The sequence below is a fragment of the Equus przewalskii genome, chromosome 31 (genome assembly GCF_037783145.1).
Source record: "Equus przewalskii isolate Varuska chromosome 31, EquPr2, whole genome shotgun sequence".
Taxonomy (NCBI): domain Eukaryota; kingdom Metazoa; phylum Chordata; class Mammalia; order Perissodactyla; family Equidae; genus Equus; species Equus przewalskii.
This window is the reverse complement of record NC_091861.1, coordinates 2242124-2262919: the sequence shown is the minus strand read 5'-3', so window position 1 is coordinate 2262919 and position 20796 is coordinate 2242124.

The following is a 20796-nucleotide window of genomic DNA, read 5'->3' as shown; positions in this document are numbered from 1 at the left end:
TCCACAGCTTAAACCTTCGTACCTTAACCCAGATGTTACCAATCAGCATCAGAAGTATTGGGTGCTGGCTTAGCATCTTGATTCTTATTTGGCTGTTGTTCCTTAAGCGAAACTCTTAAGGCAAGGGGGTTGCAGCTGGGGTGGATCTTGTGGGGTGGGGAGGAAGAAATGGAATAACACTTACTAGCTGGCTGAGGTTTGAGCCTTTCAAGGTCTCTAACCTCAATATCATGAAGCATTTTCAATACTCTAAGATTACTCTCAAAATTGTAGTCAACATATCTGGCTGCATAATATTTGATCATTTGAACAAGTCAGTCTAAACTGATATTGACTGAAATAGAATCATCTTTGCGTATTAGCTTCCCACTTACTCTAACCACTCCTTTCACTAATAATGGAGAGATGAATAAGAAAATTTAGCCAGACTCAACAACGCTCTTCAATATTCACCTCTTTTCTTCCTCATCTTACACTTCCTCTCTCCCATTCACGTTTCTTTCTTCTGCTCTTTGTTCTCCCTTGCCTATGCTCTAGGCTCGCCATAACACTCCAGCTCAAGTCTTCCAAGCTTTTGTGCTGCTGCACCTCGATAGACACTCATGAAGCTTCAGAACCAACTACCCATGGTCCCTGCCCCTCCACCTTCCTCATCTCTTCTTTGAATGAAACAGCTAAACTCTGACTGCCAGGTTGCCACCACCCCATCACAATTACTCAGAACACAGTTAAGCTGTTACAGTGATGGAGAGGGATCAGATGTTCATCCAGACCCTCCTTAATCTTAGCCTTCTCCATGCAGGAGATATTTCTCAATGATCTATTTCAGGGTCAGCAAACTTTTACTTATAAAGAACCAGACAGTATTATTTTAGGCTTTGCATATCATCCAGTCTCTGTCTCAACTACCCAACTCTGGCATTTTGCCATGAAAATAGCCGTAGACAATATATAAATAGTTAAAGGTGGCTGTGTTCCAATACAGCTTTGCTTATGGACACTGAAATTTAAATTTTATATAATTTACAAGCGTCAAAAATATTATTCTTCTTTTGTTTGGGTTTCTTTTTCATTTAAAACCATTTAAAAATAGAAAAACCTTTCTTACTTTGCATGCTGTACACAAACAGGGCTGGATCTGACCCTGGGTCATAGTTTGCTGACCCCTGATATATGTGATATCCTTTGGTAGCCTCTTTGAGTGCACTTTTCCTTTTTACTTATAAAATAGACTTTTAGAAAGTCACACATGTTATTGCTACCATATTACTCATACTGTGTTCTCAAATAATTCAGTAGCTTTATAAGCCAACTCAAATCAGTTATGGAACAAAAGGGATGATGAATAAAATAATATAAATAGATTCACTTTGTGAAGAAGAGTTACCAAATTCAAAGTTTCCATCATATAAATTTTGTGCACAAAGATTGGCCTTGTGGATTTCCATCAAGAGAACTGAGGCACACATTGATCACAGCACACCATTGGCTTGCTCCCTACTAATACTAATCCAGGTGACATTCCTTTAGTTTGCCTTTAAAATGTTATTTGATTTTCAATGTCAAAATCTTTATGGCTTTCAATATATATCTCCCTTCCTACCTTTTTCCTAGTGATAAAGAAATGCTAAAGCAGCGCTCAGAGCTCTTTGGAGAAATGCCCTGTGGAAACAGATTATATGATAGGCCATTGGCATTCATTAGGAATACTTCCAAAGGCCTCCACTAAAGTATATATTTTCCCATAAAGTTTAATAATAAATAGCTAAAAAATCTAGGTGACTCCTTTCAATCTTTTATAAGTTAACAAATATAGGACGAAAGTCATTTACAAGGCTATTTACTCCTTCCATGAGAGTTACTTTGACAATAAAGAGGAGAAAAACATCAAAAATGAGTGCTGACATTCTGAATAAGTCCACTTATTAGCTAAGTGACTCAATTCTACAGACCAGCCTAGAAGAAAACGTTACTCAAGTTAATGTCCTAACAAAATTATGAACTAGGTCATCTCATGAATCTTTGAGGACTATGGTGAAATTGCTGGTGTTAAATCTATGAATGCCAAGGTTCTGCTTTATTTGAGTAGCCGGAAAAGAAGAACGCCTATAATTGGTTAAGTTATAGAGCTCCTTCCCAGGGCACTAACCCCATTGATGGAATGATGAAGGGAGGATCCAGGAGCCAGAGGCTTAGATTAGATCAAGAGCTTCTAAAATATTCTTAGGGTAGCAAAATCACTTTGCATAAAACCTTCTTCATGAAATCCTGGGGATAGACCAGGGTTTATAGAACAACAGACTATGTTGCCAATAATTCTAAGATTTTATGACTGATATTATTTAGCTATAAATGTGAAGAATTATGACCAAAAAATTCAACTAATCCTGGAGAGGCATGGGATGTTCCTAATTTTCTCACTCCATTCCAGACCTTAATACCAGTATTAAGAATGGTCAGAGCATGGCTGATCCTTTGTTAAACTATGAAATAGGCAAAGTCTGTGAAGCTCAGACATCAGTTAGCTCCTGGGGATATTGTCCTTTATTTCTAAGGAAAACATGGTTTAAAGCCAGCATCTCTTCCAATATCTACAAGATTTGGGGAAGATGGAAGACTGAGTGGGAGATGTTGCTCCCAGATACCTCTGTATACCACAGGATATCAACAAGAGTGAATATCAACAAGGACTTGGCATCCTCTTCTGGGGGAAGGATTAGTGCATTTTCAGTTTAATGTAGAATAGTTGTATCATGTTAGGAGGAAGTAGGGCCTTCTTATTGTCTTTGGAGATTAAGTGTGGCTTAATGAGATATGTATGGGTGCCAAGTGGACTAGGGGTAGACTGGTGATGGTTAATTTTATGTGTCAGCTTGGCTAGGCGATGGTACACAATAGTTAGTTAGCCACTAGTCTAGATGTCTCTGTGAAGGTATTTTTTAGATGAGATTAACATTTAAATCAGTAGACTTTGAATAAAGCAGATTATCTTTCATAAGGTGGGTGGGTTTCATTCAACCAATTGAAGGCCTTAAAAGAAAAAAGTCTGAGGTCTCCTGAAGAAGAGGGAATTCTGCCTCCTGAAGACTTTCGGACTCAAGCTGCAACATCAGCTCTTCCCTAGGTCTCCGGGCTGTTGTCCTGCCCTGCAGATTTCAGACTCACCAGCCCCCGTAATCAGGTGAGCCAATTCCTTGAAATAAATCTTTCTATATATGGACACGTCATTTGGTTCTGTTTCTTTGGAGAACCCTAACTAATATACCACCCCTCTTAGATCTCTCTAAATGCTTCATCTCGGCCCCATTGTGGGCCTCCCGCATGTGCAGTTTCTCTTCTGCACCACACTGACGTATCAGACACCACACAGGCTATCATCCCAATCACTTTTTAGCCCAAATTGCCATCAACTCAAATCTCTGTGTGTGTGTAGTATGCTTTTCAGAAGACTTGAGTTAATGAGTTGGGGTAGGGGGTCAGCAAAATGGCATAGCCCAGAGGGGGAAAAAACAAAAATAAAATAAAATAACAAAAAACTTAATATTGGACATACATTTTCTTTCAAAATGTTACTCTAATTACAATAATTATAAAAATTTTGTCTCTATTCGCCTATTTTTCTTATCTTAGTGCACTAGCCAGGGCCCTTAGGACAACATTAAATAATAAGATTGATAAAAGCCTTACCTTATCCTGACTTTCATCAAGTTGCTTTTAATGTTTCACCATCACACTGTGGTGTTTTCTGGCGGATATACTTAAGTTGAGAAAAATCTCTTCTAGTTTTAGCTTACTAAGTATTTTTTTAAAATTCCCTCAAATATAATCCTAGGTGGGGGATTATGATTTGGCTGTCTCTGTTGTTCGGCTCCACTTTTACACCAATACACACATCTCAATAAATCTCAAAAAGTGGAAAACACATAGGCCAGATTTTCTGACTGCTGTGCAAGGACACTAAAATTTAATAACAGAAAAGCTTAGGAGAATAAAAGATAGCCAAGGACTCAGATTCCTTGTCTTGGTTTTAAATTATAGGAATAAGATGGAGCCTCAGACCTCATCAGCCTAGGAAATGACCAAGGATGCAGGCCTAATGCCTAGCCAGGTGGATGGTGTACCTTCCCTTGGAGTGTCACCTTAGCGTTGGTCCCTAGAATTCAGCAATTTGATGATACTGATCCTCAGTTCATCCCAACATACTTAATAGTCCTAAAGGCAATTCCTCTAGGACAAGAAATAGAAATTCAGCTCCTAATCTCAGTTTAGCCTGATCTTTGGCCATGGAATTTAGCCACATCACTTTGGTAGCCATGACAGTTTGTCACTGGGGATGCAGGACATCAAGGAGAGCTCACTTCCAGCCACATCAGAGTGAAAATGCTATTTGCTGCCCAACCGCCAGAAAATGAGGTGCACTCAAGATTTAAACAGAAAAGGAAGACGGGCTTGCCACACACAGTTTATCTTTGCCAGTTGTCTTAACAGTTTTTTTCCATATTTGAGAGAAACGTACCCAGCCTCTTCAAATCCACTGCAGCTCAACGAATAACACATAAACCAGCAAGGCAGAAAATCCACTTCATTCCCAGGTTATCTGGGGATGCCTATATTCTTATATTTTTATATGTAAGATTTTTAGTGGAGGATATGATTTTTTTTAACTTTTTATTTTGAAATAATTAGGGACTTACAGGAAGTTGCAAAAATGGTCCATGAAGTCCCAAGTCGTCTTCATCCAGCTTCCCCTAATAGTGACATTGTAAATAACTGTAGTCTAATTAGGATTGCCTAATAAAATACAGGATATTCAGTTAAATTTGAATTTCAGATATATGGCAAATAATTTTTTTAGTATAAGTATGTCCCAATATTATTTGTTGTTTCTCTGAAATTAAAATCAACTCAGTGTCCTGTACTTTTATTTGCAAAGTCTGGCAACCTAAGTATAATATCAAAACTAGGAAATTGACACTGGTACAATATTGAAAGCTAGACTACAGAACTTATTCCATTTTCACCCTTTTTACACGCATTCGTTTGTATATGCATATACAGTTTGCTGGGTTTCTTAACTTCAAAAACAAGAACCAAAAGAACCTGAGGGCTTTGCAACGCAGAGCCCACCACAGCAGCACTTAGTGGCTGCCTGATTTGCCGGGGGTCTGGCGGCTCGCCCCAGAGCCTGGCTGAATTAACAGGCTGTGAGCAGCAGGATGGTGAGGAGCAATAGGTTTGGGTTTTGCTGTCGTCTGGAAAACTCAATTAGCTTTCCACCTGCCTTAGGAAGTTCTTCCACTTGAATTTTTTTTTTTGTTTTATTGTCCCCAGACCATGATTTTTTTGTGCAAATAGCCACTTTCATGGTTTATAAGAAGAGGAAGAGCCAAACTCCTTCTCTTGGGCTATGATTTATATTCTGCAGCCAGTGATTTGATATTCAATCTTTTGGATGATTATCTTTATTTTCTTGTTAAGAGTGGTGCTAAAAGTAAGGAAGGAAAGCAATGTGAGGAAAGCAAAGCAAACCTCATACTGCCTAAGCCACGCTGCTCAGGTGGCTTTCAGTGAGGACATGCTCAGTGACACGATAGGTGTCAGCAGCCAAGACCCCCAGATGAAGCCAGGAAACAACTCGCTCCATTTAGAGACACTCAGACCCCGCCTTGCAGGACCTCTGCCAGGCTGTTGCAGAACACCCTCGCCTGCAGAAACAGCGCACTTTAAATGCAAGGGGTGTTGCTTGCCTTTTGAAGAAGTAAAGAAAGGAGATTTTTACGAAAGCTATATTACACCAAAATGGTGCCCTGAGATACAGTAAAAGGAATATGCAGGAACTCTGACTCATGTACAGCTGGAGAGATCAGTGAAATCTGCCGGGGGACCCATGCCTAGACCCTATGTGAAGACTCCTAGTTATTCCCCAGACGGCTACAAACCAGTGATGACATTTCCACAGCTCCCATTAAAAAAATGAGAAAAATGAAAATTCTTTAATGCGTTTTTCATAGAGTTAAATATTTCAGTTTAAAGTAATGTTCTCTATTTTAAATTATGGTCTTTCTATTGTTTAGTAATAAATGTTCCGTCTATTATGAAATGATAGTAATAATGAGAATTTTTGTCCTTTACTGTTCTTGCTTGGCAAATAAAATAAACTGTTGAGTAGATCTGTCAGTGACAGCCGTAATAATTTCATGTAACACACTACCCCAAAACTCAGCCTCACATAAAAATAAGCATTTATTTCCTGATCATTCATCTCCAGACTGGCTGGAGCAGCTCCGCCGTACGCCTCTCATTCTCCTGGGGCACTGGGCTATCCAGGCATGTTCTTCCTATGCCAGTGGCAGAGAAGCAAGAGAGAAAACCCAACATTCCTTTGGCCAAAGTGAATCATGTGGTTGAGCCCAAAGTCAAGGGTGGAGAAGTACTCTCCACCATCCATGGGGCCAAGGTTGTGAGAGTAGAACCACACCAGAGGGGAGGGGAAAATTGTGACTCATAGTTCAGTCTGTTGCATGGTGGCAGTTACATCAGCCCCTATTTTTTCCCGATATTTGCTGACCTGAGAAATGCAACAGTTTTAGAACCCAAGCTTCAAAAGACATCTTTGACCAGAAAAAAACAAACATAATAACAGTAGTTCGAAAAGTTCAGAGGTTGCATGAATGTGATTAAAACTTATCACCATTAAGACTACGGGTCTTCGTTAGTCTTGACTGGCCCAGCTATGAATCTTCTTTCACGTATCTCTCATTTTGTGAAATATGATACTAATCTGGGGCAATTTACAATGACTGTACTGTGCCTGTCACATTTTTAAGGTATCTTTGATAGATCATTTAGGGGTTCTATTTTGTTATGACTGTTGGAAAGAAATGTACTAATCAGAATTCTGTGTAAGATCATAGGTCATTGATTAATTCACCTTGTCCAGCTTTCTCTGTGCACATGTGATAGATCCAATTTCCATCCTAAGAACTTAATATCATTAGTTCGTTATTAATTCATCATTCGAATTGTCCCTTCATGACGGATTATACTCTAACTTTTAAACCTATTCCAGTTTGGACTTGCCAATGAAATGCTCAGTCTCTTTTTAACTTTGCTTATTTTTTAATAAAGAATATTCTGGGGGCCAGCCTGGTGGTGCAGCAGTTAAGTTTGCATCTTCCGCTTCAGTGGCCCACGGTTCACCGGTTCGGATCCCAGGTGCGGACCTACGCACAGCTTATCAAGCCATGCTGTGACAGGTGGGCCCCACATATAAAATAGAGGAAGATGGGCACGGATGTTAGCTCAGGTCCAGTCTTCTTCAGCAAAAAGGAGGATTGGTGGCAGATGTTAGCTCAGGGCTAATCTTCCTCAGGAAAAAAAAAATCCTGGAAATCCATCACCATGGCCTTGAGTCAGAAAGTTTAATAAATAAACATTGAAAATTCCAAGAGACAGTTAGAGTATGTTGACAATTATCTGCTTGCTTACACTATCTTCCCAGCAAAACTAGGGTCTCTGGGTGCATTAGCAAGGACAAATGGCCTGAACTCTGCTCCAGAACCTGTCTGTGGCTTGCAGAGTTACAGCGGGCACATTGTTTAATGTTTCTGTTCCTCTGGTTCTATATTTACAAACTGGGGATGGGGTAGGATTTAAATATGTGTTGGATGTGTTTCAAAGCTCTTTGGGAAAAAAATGATACAAACCTGGAAATCATCTCATCGTCCAAGGCGGGGTGTTGTGAGAGCCGTAGCACAAAGTCATCTCATGCACCGAGGCGGGGTGTTGCCAGAGTCGTAGCACAAAGTCAGGGAGGACAGCCTTCCTCTTAGCAGGGACCCAATATGGCGCTTCTGCCTTCTCAAAAAAAAGGCTGAGCACACACAGCCACCTGTTTCCCAGCAAATGCTGTGTGCAATCATACACACAGGACACAAAGGCCTTTGTTTTCTAACCAGTTGCATTTGCCCACAGGTCTATTAGTTCTGCAAAACACACAGCTTCTTGCTGCACAGCTGGGCTCCATGGTTTCTCAATTTTGCAGTGTCCAGGGGTTGTGTCCCCCTTAAGCAAAGGCCATTTGGGCACAATCACATTCTCTATCTTCACCATTGCTCAGTCCCAAGAGGAGTTTGCTAGTTTGCATTGGCAAGAGCACTTTGTGGGACTAGGAGGGAGACCGAGGGAAGAGGAGGCAGAACAGAAGGGAGTGGGGAGCACCATGCCTGGGAGGTCTCTGGAGTGCTAGGTGTCTTGTTTTGTTTTTCATCACAGGCAGGTGAATCGAGTTCCTCTCATCATGGAGGTGGCACTTCACATAAAAATCAGGTGACTCAAGCGCTCAGTTGAGAAGGCCCGATGTCTAACCCTGAGGGAAGTGGAAATGGCTTTTCCCCAAGAAAGACCGACACAGGAACTGAACTTCTCTGGCCCCACAAAGAGACGCAGGAAGGAGAAGAAATGAGCACACCCAAATTTTGGAAGCTGGGAAATAGATGGACGAATGACGACTTAGAAGTCACGAGAAAACCGAATTCCAACCTGAAGAAGAGCGAGCCAAGAAGCCACAGGGTTCACTCCATAAGCTCTCAGAGCCGGCAGTTTCAAGGATGTGTAGAGAGTGGTGATTATGGGGCTGAAACAAGACGACAGGGCCAACGTCTCTTTGCAAAAATCTAGAACCACGTATTCCCCCCAACTCTGCTTAGCCAAACTGATGCCCCTATCTGAAGCCCGGAAGCCTGGACCTTCATTCTCTGATAGTGTAAACCGAGAGGCTCAGGGCTTTGGGACAGGCAGGCATGGTGTAGGGCGGGGATGCCCCAACGAAAACAGGAGGCACATCACTGCTTCCCTCTCGGCTGGTTCATTGCCATCAGCATACACACATCCTTTTCTAATACTCAACTTTAAAACACCCTTTCTTGACCCCATTTCAACACAATTTCTCTGCTCCTCTTCATCAAAACACCCCCAAAATAGCTGTCTAGACTCCCCGTTTCCAATTCGTTTCCTTCTCTTTCTAAATTTTTATCATGTAATATTTGATTAATACGACAGAATATATGTAACTTATGGAACACAGTAAAATGTACAGCCATGAACCTTCTGCTCACCTGAAGACTGCAGCGTCACCAGTTTCATTGCATCAACCTGTGCCCCTTCATTGTGCATCACTGCCTGTTCTCCCCCAGATGGAGATGAAGCCATGACCTGAAATTTTGTATTTTTCATTCTCTTCTAGTTTATCAACTTTTGCCACACGTATCTGTATTCCTAAACAATACGTACTAAAATCTGAGGGAGAGCATGTTTTGTTGGTTTTCCCTCCAAATGTTTCTCACTTTGAAACATTCCAAATTTAACAGGTTCAGAAAGAAACTGCTAACCTTTCCCATTGCACCTCCTGGTCTTCCCTGTCTCGCAATGCCATCCTTCTAGGTGCTCAGACAAAATTATTGTAGTCATTCATGACTCCTCTCTTTCTCTTGTAACATATATCCAATCTATCAGGAAATGCTGCTGAAGCCACCTTCGGAAAAGACTCAGAATCCAGCCACGTCTCATCTCTACTCCTTTCGCCCAGGTTCAAGCCACGCCATCTCTCATCTTAATGATGAAAGATCCACGTATCTGTACCCTTGCTTTTGCCCCAGCTCCCACCTCCACCCACAGTCTATCTGCAACATAGCAACCAGAGTGATTATTTGAAAATCCACGTCAGATCCCACAGCTTAATCCTCTGCAGTGGCTTCTATCTCAGGCAGAGGAAGAATCTACAAGGTGCTCTGTGCTCTGGACAGCCCCCACCCGCACCCAACATTGCAGGCTTCGTCTCCTCCAGTGTCCCCCAGGTCCGCACGCCCCCACATCTGCTTCCATGAACAAGCCAAAATTCTCCTGTCCCAGTTATTTGTCCTCCACCTGGGAGGCTCTTTTCCTTGAATATGCCCTCTTCTCAGATGGTGGGCTCTCGCTCACCCTCCTTCACTTCTTAAATGCTGTCTTATCGGCAAGACCCTCCCCACCACCTATTTAAAATAGCCTTCTGATCCCCATCAGCACACCTGCTTTACTTTTCTCCTAACACTTATCACATTCTGACGTGCTAATAGCTTTTGCTTGTTTGTTTATTAGACTTTCTTCGCTAAACTATACGCTCCTTAAAGGCTGGAGTTTTGTCTGTACTGTTCACTGCTCTATCTTCATCAATGCCCAGGACATACTACATTTCAATGACTATTGAATGAATGAATGGATGGATGAATAAGTGAATGAACAGAAACAGTCATCTCCCTCCCCTTGCTTTTGCCAGCTACCAAGAGCCCATTCCCAGCTCCACATCCCCCCGCTTTTTACCCCAACCAAGCTCCAGGCCACATCAAAATGGCGGTTAGCACTCAGCCCAGTGACTTCCAGATGGTAATGACAGGTTTTCTCCCTGCGTCCTCTCAGAGCCACAGCAGCCGGGTCCCACGATTTTTGCCTCTTTCTCCTTTCTCCTCCCTCCAGGCTGTGTCACAGCACAGGAAGCTTTAAAATACATTCTTCCACAACTGCGGGTAAAATGCTGATTCTCTAGACGTCATTACCTGTTTGTCTTCCATAACTGACATAAGCCCATTGTCCATTTTAAGGATATTAAAACCTAAAGCCTAAAGGCCTAGGAGCGAAGCATCCAATTTTCCAGTCTTAAGAATCTGTGTGTCAAATTTGGTCTTAATATAACACTTAGAAAAGTAAAAAGCAAAAGACCAGATTCCATTTACTCTACACCCTTCCTATTTCTTGGAAAATCTTACATCAGATCAGAAAAACCTAAATTACATAAAGTTTACAAAATTAGTTGCCTCATGAATAAATGGATTTATTATTCAAGATGCTGGGAAGCACATTTTATTATTCGGTATCCTTGGAACAAAATATTTGAAATGTGGGATGAAATATTTTCAAGCAGCTTCCCTAAACTCAGGCAGACCAAAAAGAACATTTGCACATTAACATAAAACATTCATCAGGCGGTCTGCTGGCGACGTGGAGGGAAATGGCTGCATTTTTTATTGCTAATAATTCCCATTGAATGCATGGTTTGTGACCATTTTTACTGTACTGTATTCTGGAACTTAGATAATAGAGGCTACAGCCAAAGATCTTAAAAACTATCCACTAGAAAGAACAAGGACCTTCCAGAAGTGCTCTTAATGATTAAGAAGATATGAATGACCAAACAGCCTAAAAATCTATCGATTTCACTATATGTTTCGCTCAAGAATTGAAGTTCAATATTTCTATAACCCACGAGCCTTTAACAAATATAGCAAGCGAGTAATAGTTTTCAATTTTTAATTATCTCGCTCAATTCCAATTTCCTGACTTATCTGAGTCCCCCTCATCTCCTCCCTCGGAATCTGTTCATAATGCACTGTTTTAGCAAGGTCAAATTCCAAAGGCACCCCATCCACCTCTGCATTTGGCTTATCACATTTTCAATAACTGTTGGACCCTTAGGGTCTTAAAGGCATTGCAAGATATATTTTTCTAAGTTTACCTTAGAGAAAAATTGCAGGGATTTCGTGAATCACTGGTTTTAAAACTAAGTGTTACGAAGGGGAAAAAAAGCTTAGAATAATAGAATCTTCAAGGTGGAAGAAACTTCACATTTTCCGGTTAACCCCTCCCTTTTATAAATAAACTCAAGAGGGAAAGTGGTTTTCCTAGTGTCCAACAGCCAGTTAGTTGCAGCACTGGAATTGGAACTGAGGTCCCCGACCGCCAGCCCTGGTTGTCATCATCACCTTTTGAAGTCATGGCTGCACAGCTTACCTACGTCTTCTCTATTCCTGCATCCGGTCTGCACCAATCCCAGCCTTCCGCCTTAGGAATGTCTTATTTTCAGGCCCTCCTCAGCGCTCCGTTGTCACTGCTCCTGATCCAGCCCCTCACTGTGTCCTGCCTGGACCGTTGCAGAGTCGTTCTGTCCAGCTGTCCTGCCACTGGACTTCCCTCACCAGCTTGTTCTCCGTGAGGCTGCAAAACCACCCCATCCAAAATAACAACTCAGATCACACCTTATTCCTGCTTAAAAACTTCACTGGCTTCCTATTGTCTCTGAAATCAAATCCCAGCTCTTCACCCTCGGGTACAAAGTTCTTTACAACTGTCTGGAGCCCCAGCCTTCACCTTTCCATCCTCATGAACTCTACTTTAGTCCTAGGGAATATTTCATATCACTTTCCTTTGCCCAAAATGATTTTTTTTCTTCTTTTTTTCTTACTGAGGAAGATTTGCCCAGAGCTAACATCTGTGCCAGTCTTCCTCTATTTTGTATGTGGGTCACCACCACAGCATGGCCACCAATGAGTGGTGTAGGTCCATGCCCAGGAACCAAACCTGGGCCACTGAAGCAGAAGGTGCTGAACTTAACTACTAGGCCATGGGGCCAGCCCCTCAAAATGATTTTGAACAGTCCTTATCCATCTGGCAATAAATCCTGTTTCTTTGATTATTGGGAAACCCCTAGTCATCCTTCAACAGCAATTCAAATGTCACTTCCTCTCTGCTTTTGTGACATTTTGTGAAAGTGTGGAGCCCAGCTCGCCTAGTATCCAGTCCCACTCCCCGCGCATCACCCCACCAGCCTCTCCATCAGTATAAGCCTCGTTCTGTCTCGCAGATCCCAAATTTGGCTTTAACCCTGCTTCTGCCCCTCTCTAAGCCTTGGACTTTTTGATTTCTGGATTCTCACATCTGTCTTTTCTCTCTGACATAGGTTCTCCACAGACTAATGAATCAAGTGTTATGACCCCTCCCTTACTTTCCACCTGAGACCCCGACCATTTGCACGTCACAGTGACTTCTCACACCAGGATTCACCCCCAGAGGCAGCTCACGGCAGGCATGGCCCAGTCACCCGGATGCACCAAATAGAAAAATGATTTTTTGCAGAACTTCTCACACTGCAGTGATGAAAGTAGCCCACACCTGCATCTACTTCTCTAGACTGTGAATTACTTCGTGTCAGGAACTATGCCTTTTTTATATTTAATTACCAATGCCTGAAACAGGGCCTGATATATGGTTGGCATTCAATAACTGTATAAATAAGCACAAGTGATAATGACAACAGAGCCCAAAGAATTGGACAGAAAGTTAGATGGGGTGTCATTATGCTCATAGATCCCTTTCAGTCTGAAGAATAAAGGATTTGTGGAATATTACAAATGAAATTCAGATACTTATTTCTTTCATTTTATTATAGCAGAATACAATATTTACATGAATAGACCAGTGAGTTATATGCTTGTCTATCTGTCAGGATCAACCAGATTATGCTGAGGTGACTAACAAGCCCGGGTCTCCGTGGCTTACTGCAGCAAGGATTTACCTGTGTTTCCAACGTGGGGAGAGAGGAGTTCTGATCAGCAGAGCCAGGCTGGGACTCAGCCTGATGGAGGCTTCATCTCAGAAAGTGTTCTCATGATGGCTGGTAAGTCTTGGGCCAATAACTAAAAGTGCATCATTTCTACCCAAACTCATTTGCTAGACCCAGTCACATGACTATGCCTGACTTCAAAGACACATGGAAGGACAGTCGTAACATGCACCTGGACGGACAGGGAGACTGGACATCAGTGGAGGTGGTGGCATCTACCACAGTCCACTCTTCTGGTCACATATTCAGTTCCTCTTCGTCCGTCGTGCGGAACACACTCACCTACAGTGCTCTGCCCCAGCGCTGTATGTTGGGTATATGTGTGCTGGGCAGAAAAGGGAGTGAAAACTTACTTTTTAGATCATGGGTTTTGAGTTCAAGGGGAATTACATCTGGCCTAAGGCAGAAACAAATGTTTATGACCCACTTGTGTTAGTTTCCTAGGGCTGCCGTGACCAGATACCCACCACAGAGGGGCTCAGAACAACAGAAATGTGTTGTCTCTCAGTTCTGGAGACCACATGTCTGAAATGAAGGTGTTGGCAGAGTCAAGCTACCTCTTAAACCTCGGGGGGAGAACCTTCCTCGTCTCTTCCCACCTTCTGGTGGTTTGCCAGTAATCCTGAACATTCCTCGGCTTGCAGCAGCAATACTTTAATCTTTGCTTCTGTTGTCATGACCTTCTCCTCTTGCATCTGTCTATTCTCCTTTGCTTATAAGGAGAACAGTCATATTGGCTTAGGGCCCACCCTAGAGACAACATGAAGCTAAGAACTCCACCACACTGACCTATACTTAACATGTAGCTTGAGTAATAAACAAGTTCTTGTTATATTAAGACACTGAGTTGGACATATACATACCCTATGACATAGCAATTTCATATACATCAGAAAAATTTTTGCACATATTTATCAGGGAAACACGTAAAAGCATTTTTAGTAGAATTGTTTGTGGCAAAAAAGTGGGAATCAGTGCAAATGTTCATCAACCGTAGGTTGAAATAAATAACTTCAACTATATCCATAAGCTGAAAAATATATAGCAATGAAAATGAATGAATTACAGCTATAAAAATCAATATAGACAAACTTTTAAAACGTAATTTTAAGCAGTCATGGAAAAATGCATAGGTATGATTCCAATTCTATATTACAGTTAGAAGTAATCAATATATTATATAAGGATATAAAAATGTCTAGTAACAAGTGTAAAAAACCAAAATCCAAACAATACGTATATTTTGCTATGATCTGTATGTTGGTGAGAGAGAGATATTAATACTCATACATTTATGTTTGTAAATGCTTAAATTATCTCTGTAAGGATACACAAGAAACTGGTAATGTTTGCTTCTGGAGAGGGTATGGCTAGGGGACAACAGAAGTAAGAGAACCTATTTTTCCATGTATACCCTTTGTGCCTGTTGAATTTTGTACCAGGTATTTGTATTATCTAATCAAATAAATAAATAAATCTTTAAAAACATAATCAAAAAAAATATATCTAGTAACAACAGTGAAGAAAAATGAGGGAAGAAAATTCAGTTAACTGACTACTTCTGGCAGGTGTGGAGCATAACATGATTGGAGAAAGCAGACAGGATGCAACTACGGTACGACCACTTTCTGGCAAAGTTGTTGGGCACAGGCTGTTTATTTTATTATTGGTCTCTAAACTCTATGTATATACTTGTCTGTGATCTCTTTAAATCTATATTTCACAACTATTTTTACTTATTTATTTATTTATTCATTTGTTTTTGTGAGGAAGATTTGCCCTGAGCTAACATCCGGGCCAGTCTTCCTCTACCTTGTATGTGGGATGCCTCCACAACATGGCTGATGAGCAGAGTACATCCACAACGAGGATCCGAACCTGCAAACCCAGGCCACCGAAGTAGAGCATGCTGAACTTTAACCACTCAGCCATAGGGCTGGCCCCACAACTATTTTTAAAGAAAATAAATCTTGGGTAAAAATATGTGAAGTGCAGGGGTTATAGAAATAATTCCATGGTTATTTTTTCTGTAAGATAAAGAAAAATTTTCTTGTATAAATAATGACTCTCTCACTTGTAATTCTCTGTATCTCTTGGCTTTATTAAAGAAAGGCTTGCCTTTCAAAATTTTTGTCCCTTTGCTTTTGTGGGAATAAAGAGGAAAATCTAGGAAGTCATGAATATATGAGGCTTCTTTCTGAGAAGGGGCATTTTCTTCCCATGCTAGTGAAGCAGCTTCTCTCTCAGCATATTTCCACTTTTCCCCTTTGTTTGTTTTTGCTATTTTAGTGGTTTTCCTAAAAGAAATTTTACCATAAATACTTCCCTTAACAAAATAAAAAATTAATATTGAACATCTTCCAGAATAATGACTTTAGAACTTTTATTTCTCATACCCTCCCTGCTCTTTTTAAGAAGTACTGTGGTTCACTCCATTTTTAAATGCCACAAATTATATACATAATTGTTAAATTTCCTTTGTAAAGATGAGGCTAGTTTAGATTTACTTAATGGATTAACAATTGTTTACTCCCATATCTCTTGCATCTCAGAAAAATCTTCCCAGGATCCTTAGATTTCTTCCTAAAGCATCATTTAGAAGTTCTTTAAGAGTCTGTTGGTGGTAAACTCCACACATCTTTCTTTCTTTTGAAAATGTCTTTATTTTGTACTTGTTTCTGAAAGAGATTTTCTGGATGCATAATCCTAGGTAGATAGTTATCTTCTCTTAGCATAATGAAGATACTAACCCGCTCTTTTCGAGATTCCGTTGTTGCTGTGGAGAACTCTCGTGTCAGTATGCTTCCAGTCATCTGTCTTTTTTCCCTTGCCTTTACACTTTTCTCTTTGTCTTTGGTGTTTTGCTACAAATTATGGAGTTGTAAAATTTATTATTCTATGTATACATAGTCTTCTGGACATTTTTCAGCTGTCACCTTTTCAGATATTGCCCTTCCATCATTCTCACTATTTTCTTCTTCTGGGACATTAATTAGCTGTTTGTTAGATATTTCCACTCTGTCTTCCATACTCTTACCCTCTATTTTGTATTTTTTTATATCTTTTTCTCTCCCTGCTATATTCTGGGTAAGTTCTTTAGAGCTGTCTTCCATTCCACTGATTATTTTTTCAGCTCTATCTAACCTAATAATTGAACACTTTATTCAAAAAACCATATTTTCATTTTACAAATTCTATTTTGTTATTTTTCCAGTCTGCCTAGTTATTTTGTAAAGTATTTTTTGGTTTATTTTTATGATCCTATCTTTTATTTCTTTAAACATTTTATACATAATTATTTTATATTCTGTATTTGTTAGTTCTGACATCCAAAGTCTTTGGGATCTAAATTATGTTCTGCTTACTCTGTGTCCTAGCATATTTGTTGATGAATGCTTGTGACCTAATATTTGGTTGATCTCTATAGTAATCTTGATAACCGTTTCTCCAGCAGGATTTGTGTTTTCTTCTGCCTGGGCTCCAGGGGGACAACGCTGACCCGTAAGACTTCAGGCCCCTTCCAGGGTCCTAGGATTAAAGTGGGCTTCTCTGGCCAAGCCCTCACACATTCCTGCTGGCTCAAAGATCAGTCTTTCAGTCTCAGGGCTGGTGCTGAAATTTGCCATTAAAACTCCACCATTTGTGCCTGTTTACTGTTTATCCCCCCGTTTTCTGGTTAACTAATTTTTTGGTGGGAGAAGTAGGAAACTTTAGAGACCTCTTTAATTTCTTGTAAGCTCAGAAATGCATTAAAAATTATGGGGTTTTTTTTGAGTTTTGTTTTGTGTTGTGTTGTTTTTTAGCTTCGTTTTCTAGAGCCTAGTTTACTCCACTATACTGTTCTCTAAATGTGTTCAGTTTGGCTTACTTTTCATCCTTGTAAATTAAAAAGGCAAGATAGTTTATTTTGCTTAATTTGCAAGTGTGAGAAAGTTCATAAGTTTCTTGGATTTTATATCCAGCAGGCTCAGTCCAGAGAGTTGGATTTTTCACCCATTTAACACCTGCCCTTGCACTGACCTCTGGGGTAGTCTGCACTGGGCACTCTTCCCAGTGCCCTAAGATCCATTTATGTTGGATAAACATAACATAATGGGGCAGTTCAAAGTAGTAGCGATTTTTGACATTATGACTACTTATTTTTCTGTCACAATCCACAGATATTCAGACCTTAAACAATAAAATGTGAAAACTTCTCTTGTCAGCCCTCCCTGCTGTAATTTTCCTTTCCAACATCATCCAGGCAAATTCAAGTTGCAACTGGAAAGCAAAATCTTTAGAGCCAAACACCACCTTTGGCTTGGGGCTCAAGAGATTTTTCTAAAGAAAAACAACTAGGCTTCTCTGATTAGCTGTGTGCACTGTATTTATTTAACTTGCAATGAGCCCTCTGATCCTTTCCCCTTTCCCCATGTGACTTATAACCCCGCCTTGAAGAGCATAAAGGCTGGGGTCTGCTGCTCCTCTGAGTCGAGTCTGAGTGAATTTTCTGGAATATCTTGGTTCTGACAAATGCATCCACTATCTTCACCTTACATTTTCAGAACCACTTACCCTGTCTCTCTTCCCTAAATTAGAATCTTTGTGTTCTCCATGACTGCTTATAAAAACACTAGATTTGCCACATTACTTGGTGGCTTTAGAGCTGCTATTATACCAAGGATGGACAAAGATTTCAGGGCTTTAGTAGTATCTTCAGGGCTGACCCCAGGAAAGTTTCAGAATAGCTCAGGTTTGCATGTTGTATCTCTTTTCCCCCTCTGGTGTTTCTCTCCCCCTTACTCCTCCAAGCCCCAACAACATAGGAATCTGAGCCTGTCGCTGGTCTCGAAGGCTCTTCCTAGATAGTCACACACATTCAAAAAATCTTTCTTATTCCTCTCAACCAAACTTTAACTCAATGATGCTAGCTTTGAAGAAGCTGGGAAAGAATCTCACCTAGCAACTAACTCATACCAATGTGAGAATAACCAGTAGCTTTTAAGGTCCCAGAAGTGGTCTAATTTTAAAACTGAGTGTTCCTTAACCTAAAGAACTCTCTCATTGGTAGAATTTTGGAATATGTAGAGGAAATGTTTTGCTTTTTTTTCGGTCATTTACATCTTTCCCCCCTACCCTGTCACACAAAATAGGATGGATGAATAGATACAAAGATAGATGGATAGATAGATAGATGATAAATAGATAGGAAGAAAAGAGGAAAGAAATAGTGAAAACATTGTGATTAGGTAGAACAATGATGGGCTTAGAAAATGAAAAGTAATCAATAGACACTCAGGGATAGCAATTCCAATGCCGGTGGAAAGGCAGCTGTTGTAAGTGACTGAAATAAGATGGTAGGCTAGAACCTAAATACTACTTTACAAATGACTTTAGGTCCATCCTCTTGTCCCTCGTTTAGAGGCTATTTAATCAGAAATTGTATTTCTGCACTCATTCTGCCTCTACGACCTTTAGACTCAGAATGATGTATCAGAGGTCCCTAAGAGGAAGGTGCTGGAATAAAAGCACATTATTTACTAAGTGGAGAGAGGTGAAAGTCAAATAAAATTCTTTAGAAATCACCACCTAAAACAGAGGAACAAGAGTAAATTTAATATGGGATAATGTACTTTTGTTTATGATAGGAAAAAAATGGCAGTCAGTTGATGTGTCCCTCAGTAGGTTTGGGTAAACAAATTATAGCATATCCCATCAATGAATCACCATGCCTCCCTCAAAAAGGACAAGCTAGAGCAACGTGCTCTAAAATGGGAGCTACCCACAATGATAAGGTACAACAGGTTACAGAAATAGGTAAGTCCAAACTTAAAAAAAAACTACAGAGAAAGCAAAAAGGACAGAATACTCTGCAACTCACACTATGGCATGGGTGTATATCCTTAATACATGATTAAAATAAGATTTGTACATAAAAGCAAAATTGCAAACCAATAGCATCCATGTAAAGACATGTAAAAATCCTAGTAGAAAATAAGAGCTAATACATATCGAATGACCAAGTGTAGTTTTTCTTACCAGAATGAAAGTTGGAATTAACATTTAAAAATATAATATAATTCATCACATTAACAGATTAAAAGAGAAAACTAGCATGATTATCTCAATAGATGGAAATATATATATATAAATTTATACGTATATACATACAAATTCCACAAGCATTCATGCATGATAGAAATAGAAAAAAAGACTCTCATAAAATTAGGAATCTATGGGAATTCCTACACCTAATAAAGGATATTTACCAAAAAACTAACAACAATGATCAACTTAATGATAAAATGTTCAAAGCAATTCTGTTAATTTAAAAAAATGAAACAATAAAGCACAGAAGCAGAGATGACTTCTTCAACAATATGCTAAAAGTCCTAGTAACACAATGAAACAAGAAATCAAATCAAATCAAAGTCGTTAATAACCCCCCACATATATTGTCAACTAATTTTTGACAAGGGAGCCAAGAACACACGATGGGAAAAGAATTGTCTCTTCAGTGGTGTTGGGAAAACTGGACAGGAGCGTGCAAAAGAATGAAACTGGACTCCTACCTTACAGCACTCACAAAAATTAACGTGAAATGGACCAAAGATTTCTATTTAAGACCTGAAACTGTATAACTCCTAGAAGAACACTTAAGAAAAAAGATCCTTGACTTTGGTCTAGCAATGATTTCTCAGATAAGTCACCAAAAGCACAGGCAACAAAAACTAAAATAAACACATAGGACTACATTAAACTAAAGAGCTTCTCCACGGTAAAGAAAACAATCAACAAATTCAAAAGACAACCTCCAGAATGGGCAAAAATATTTGCAAACTTTCTATCTGATAAGTGACTAATACCAGAATATATTTAAAAACTCATAATACTCAACAGCAAAAAAGAAAATAACCCAATTAAAAGATGGGCAAAGGACCCAAATAGACATTTTTCCAAAGAAGATATACAAATGGCCAAAAGGTACATGAAAAGATGCTCAATATCACTAATTATCAGGGAAATGCAAATCAAAATTACAATGAGGTATCACTTCATACCTGTTAGGGTGGCTTTTATCAAAAAGAGAAGAGATAACAAGTGTTGGCAGGATGTGGAGAGAAGGGAATCCTTATACACTGTTGGTGGGAATGTAAATTGGTACAGCCATTATAGAAAACCGTACAGTGGTTCCTCAAAAAACTAAAAATAGAGCTACCATATGATCCAGCAATTCTATTAGGTATATATCTGAAGGAATTAAAATCAGTATCTCAAAGGGTATCTGCACAACCGTGTTCATTGCAGCATTATTCACAATAGCAAAGATATGGAAACAACCTAAGTGTATGTCAGTGGATGGACAGATAAAGAAGATGTGGCAT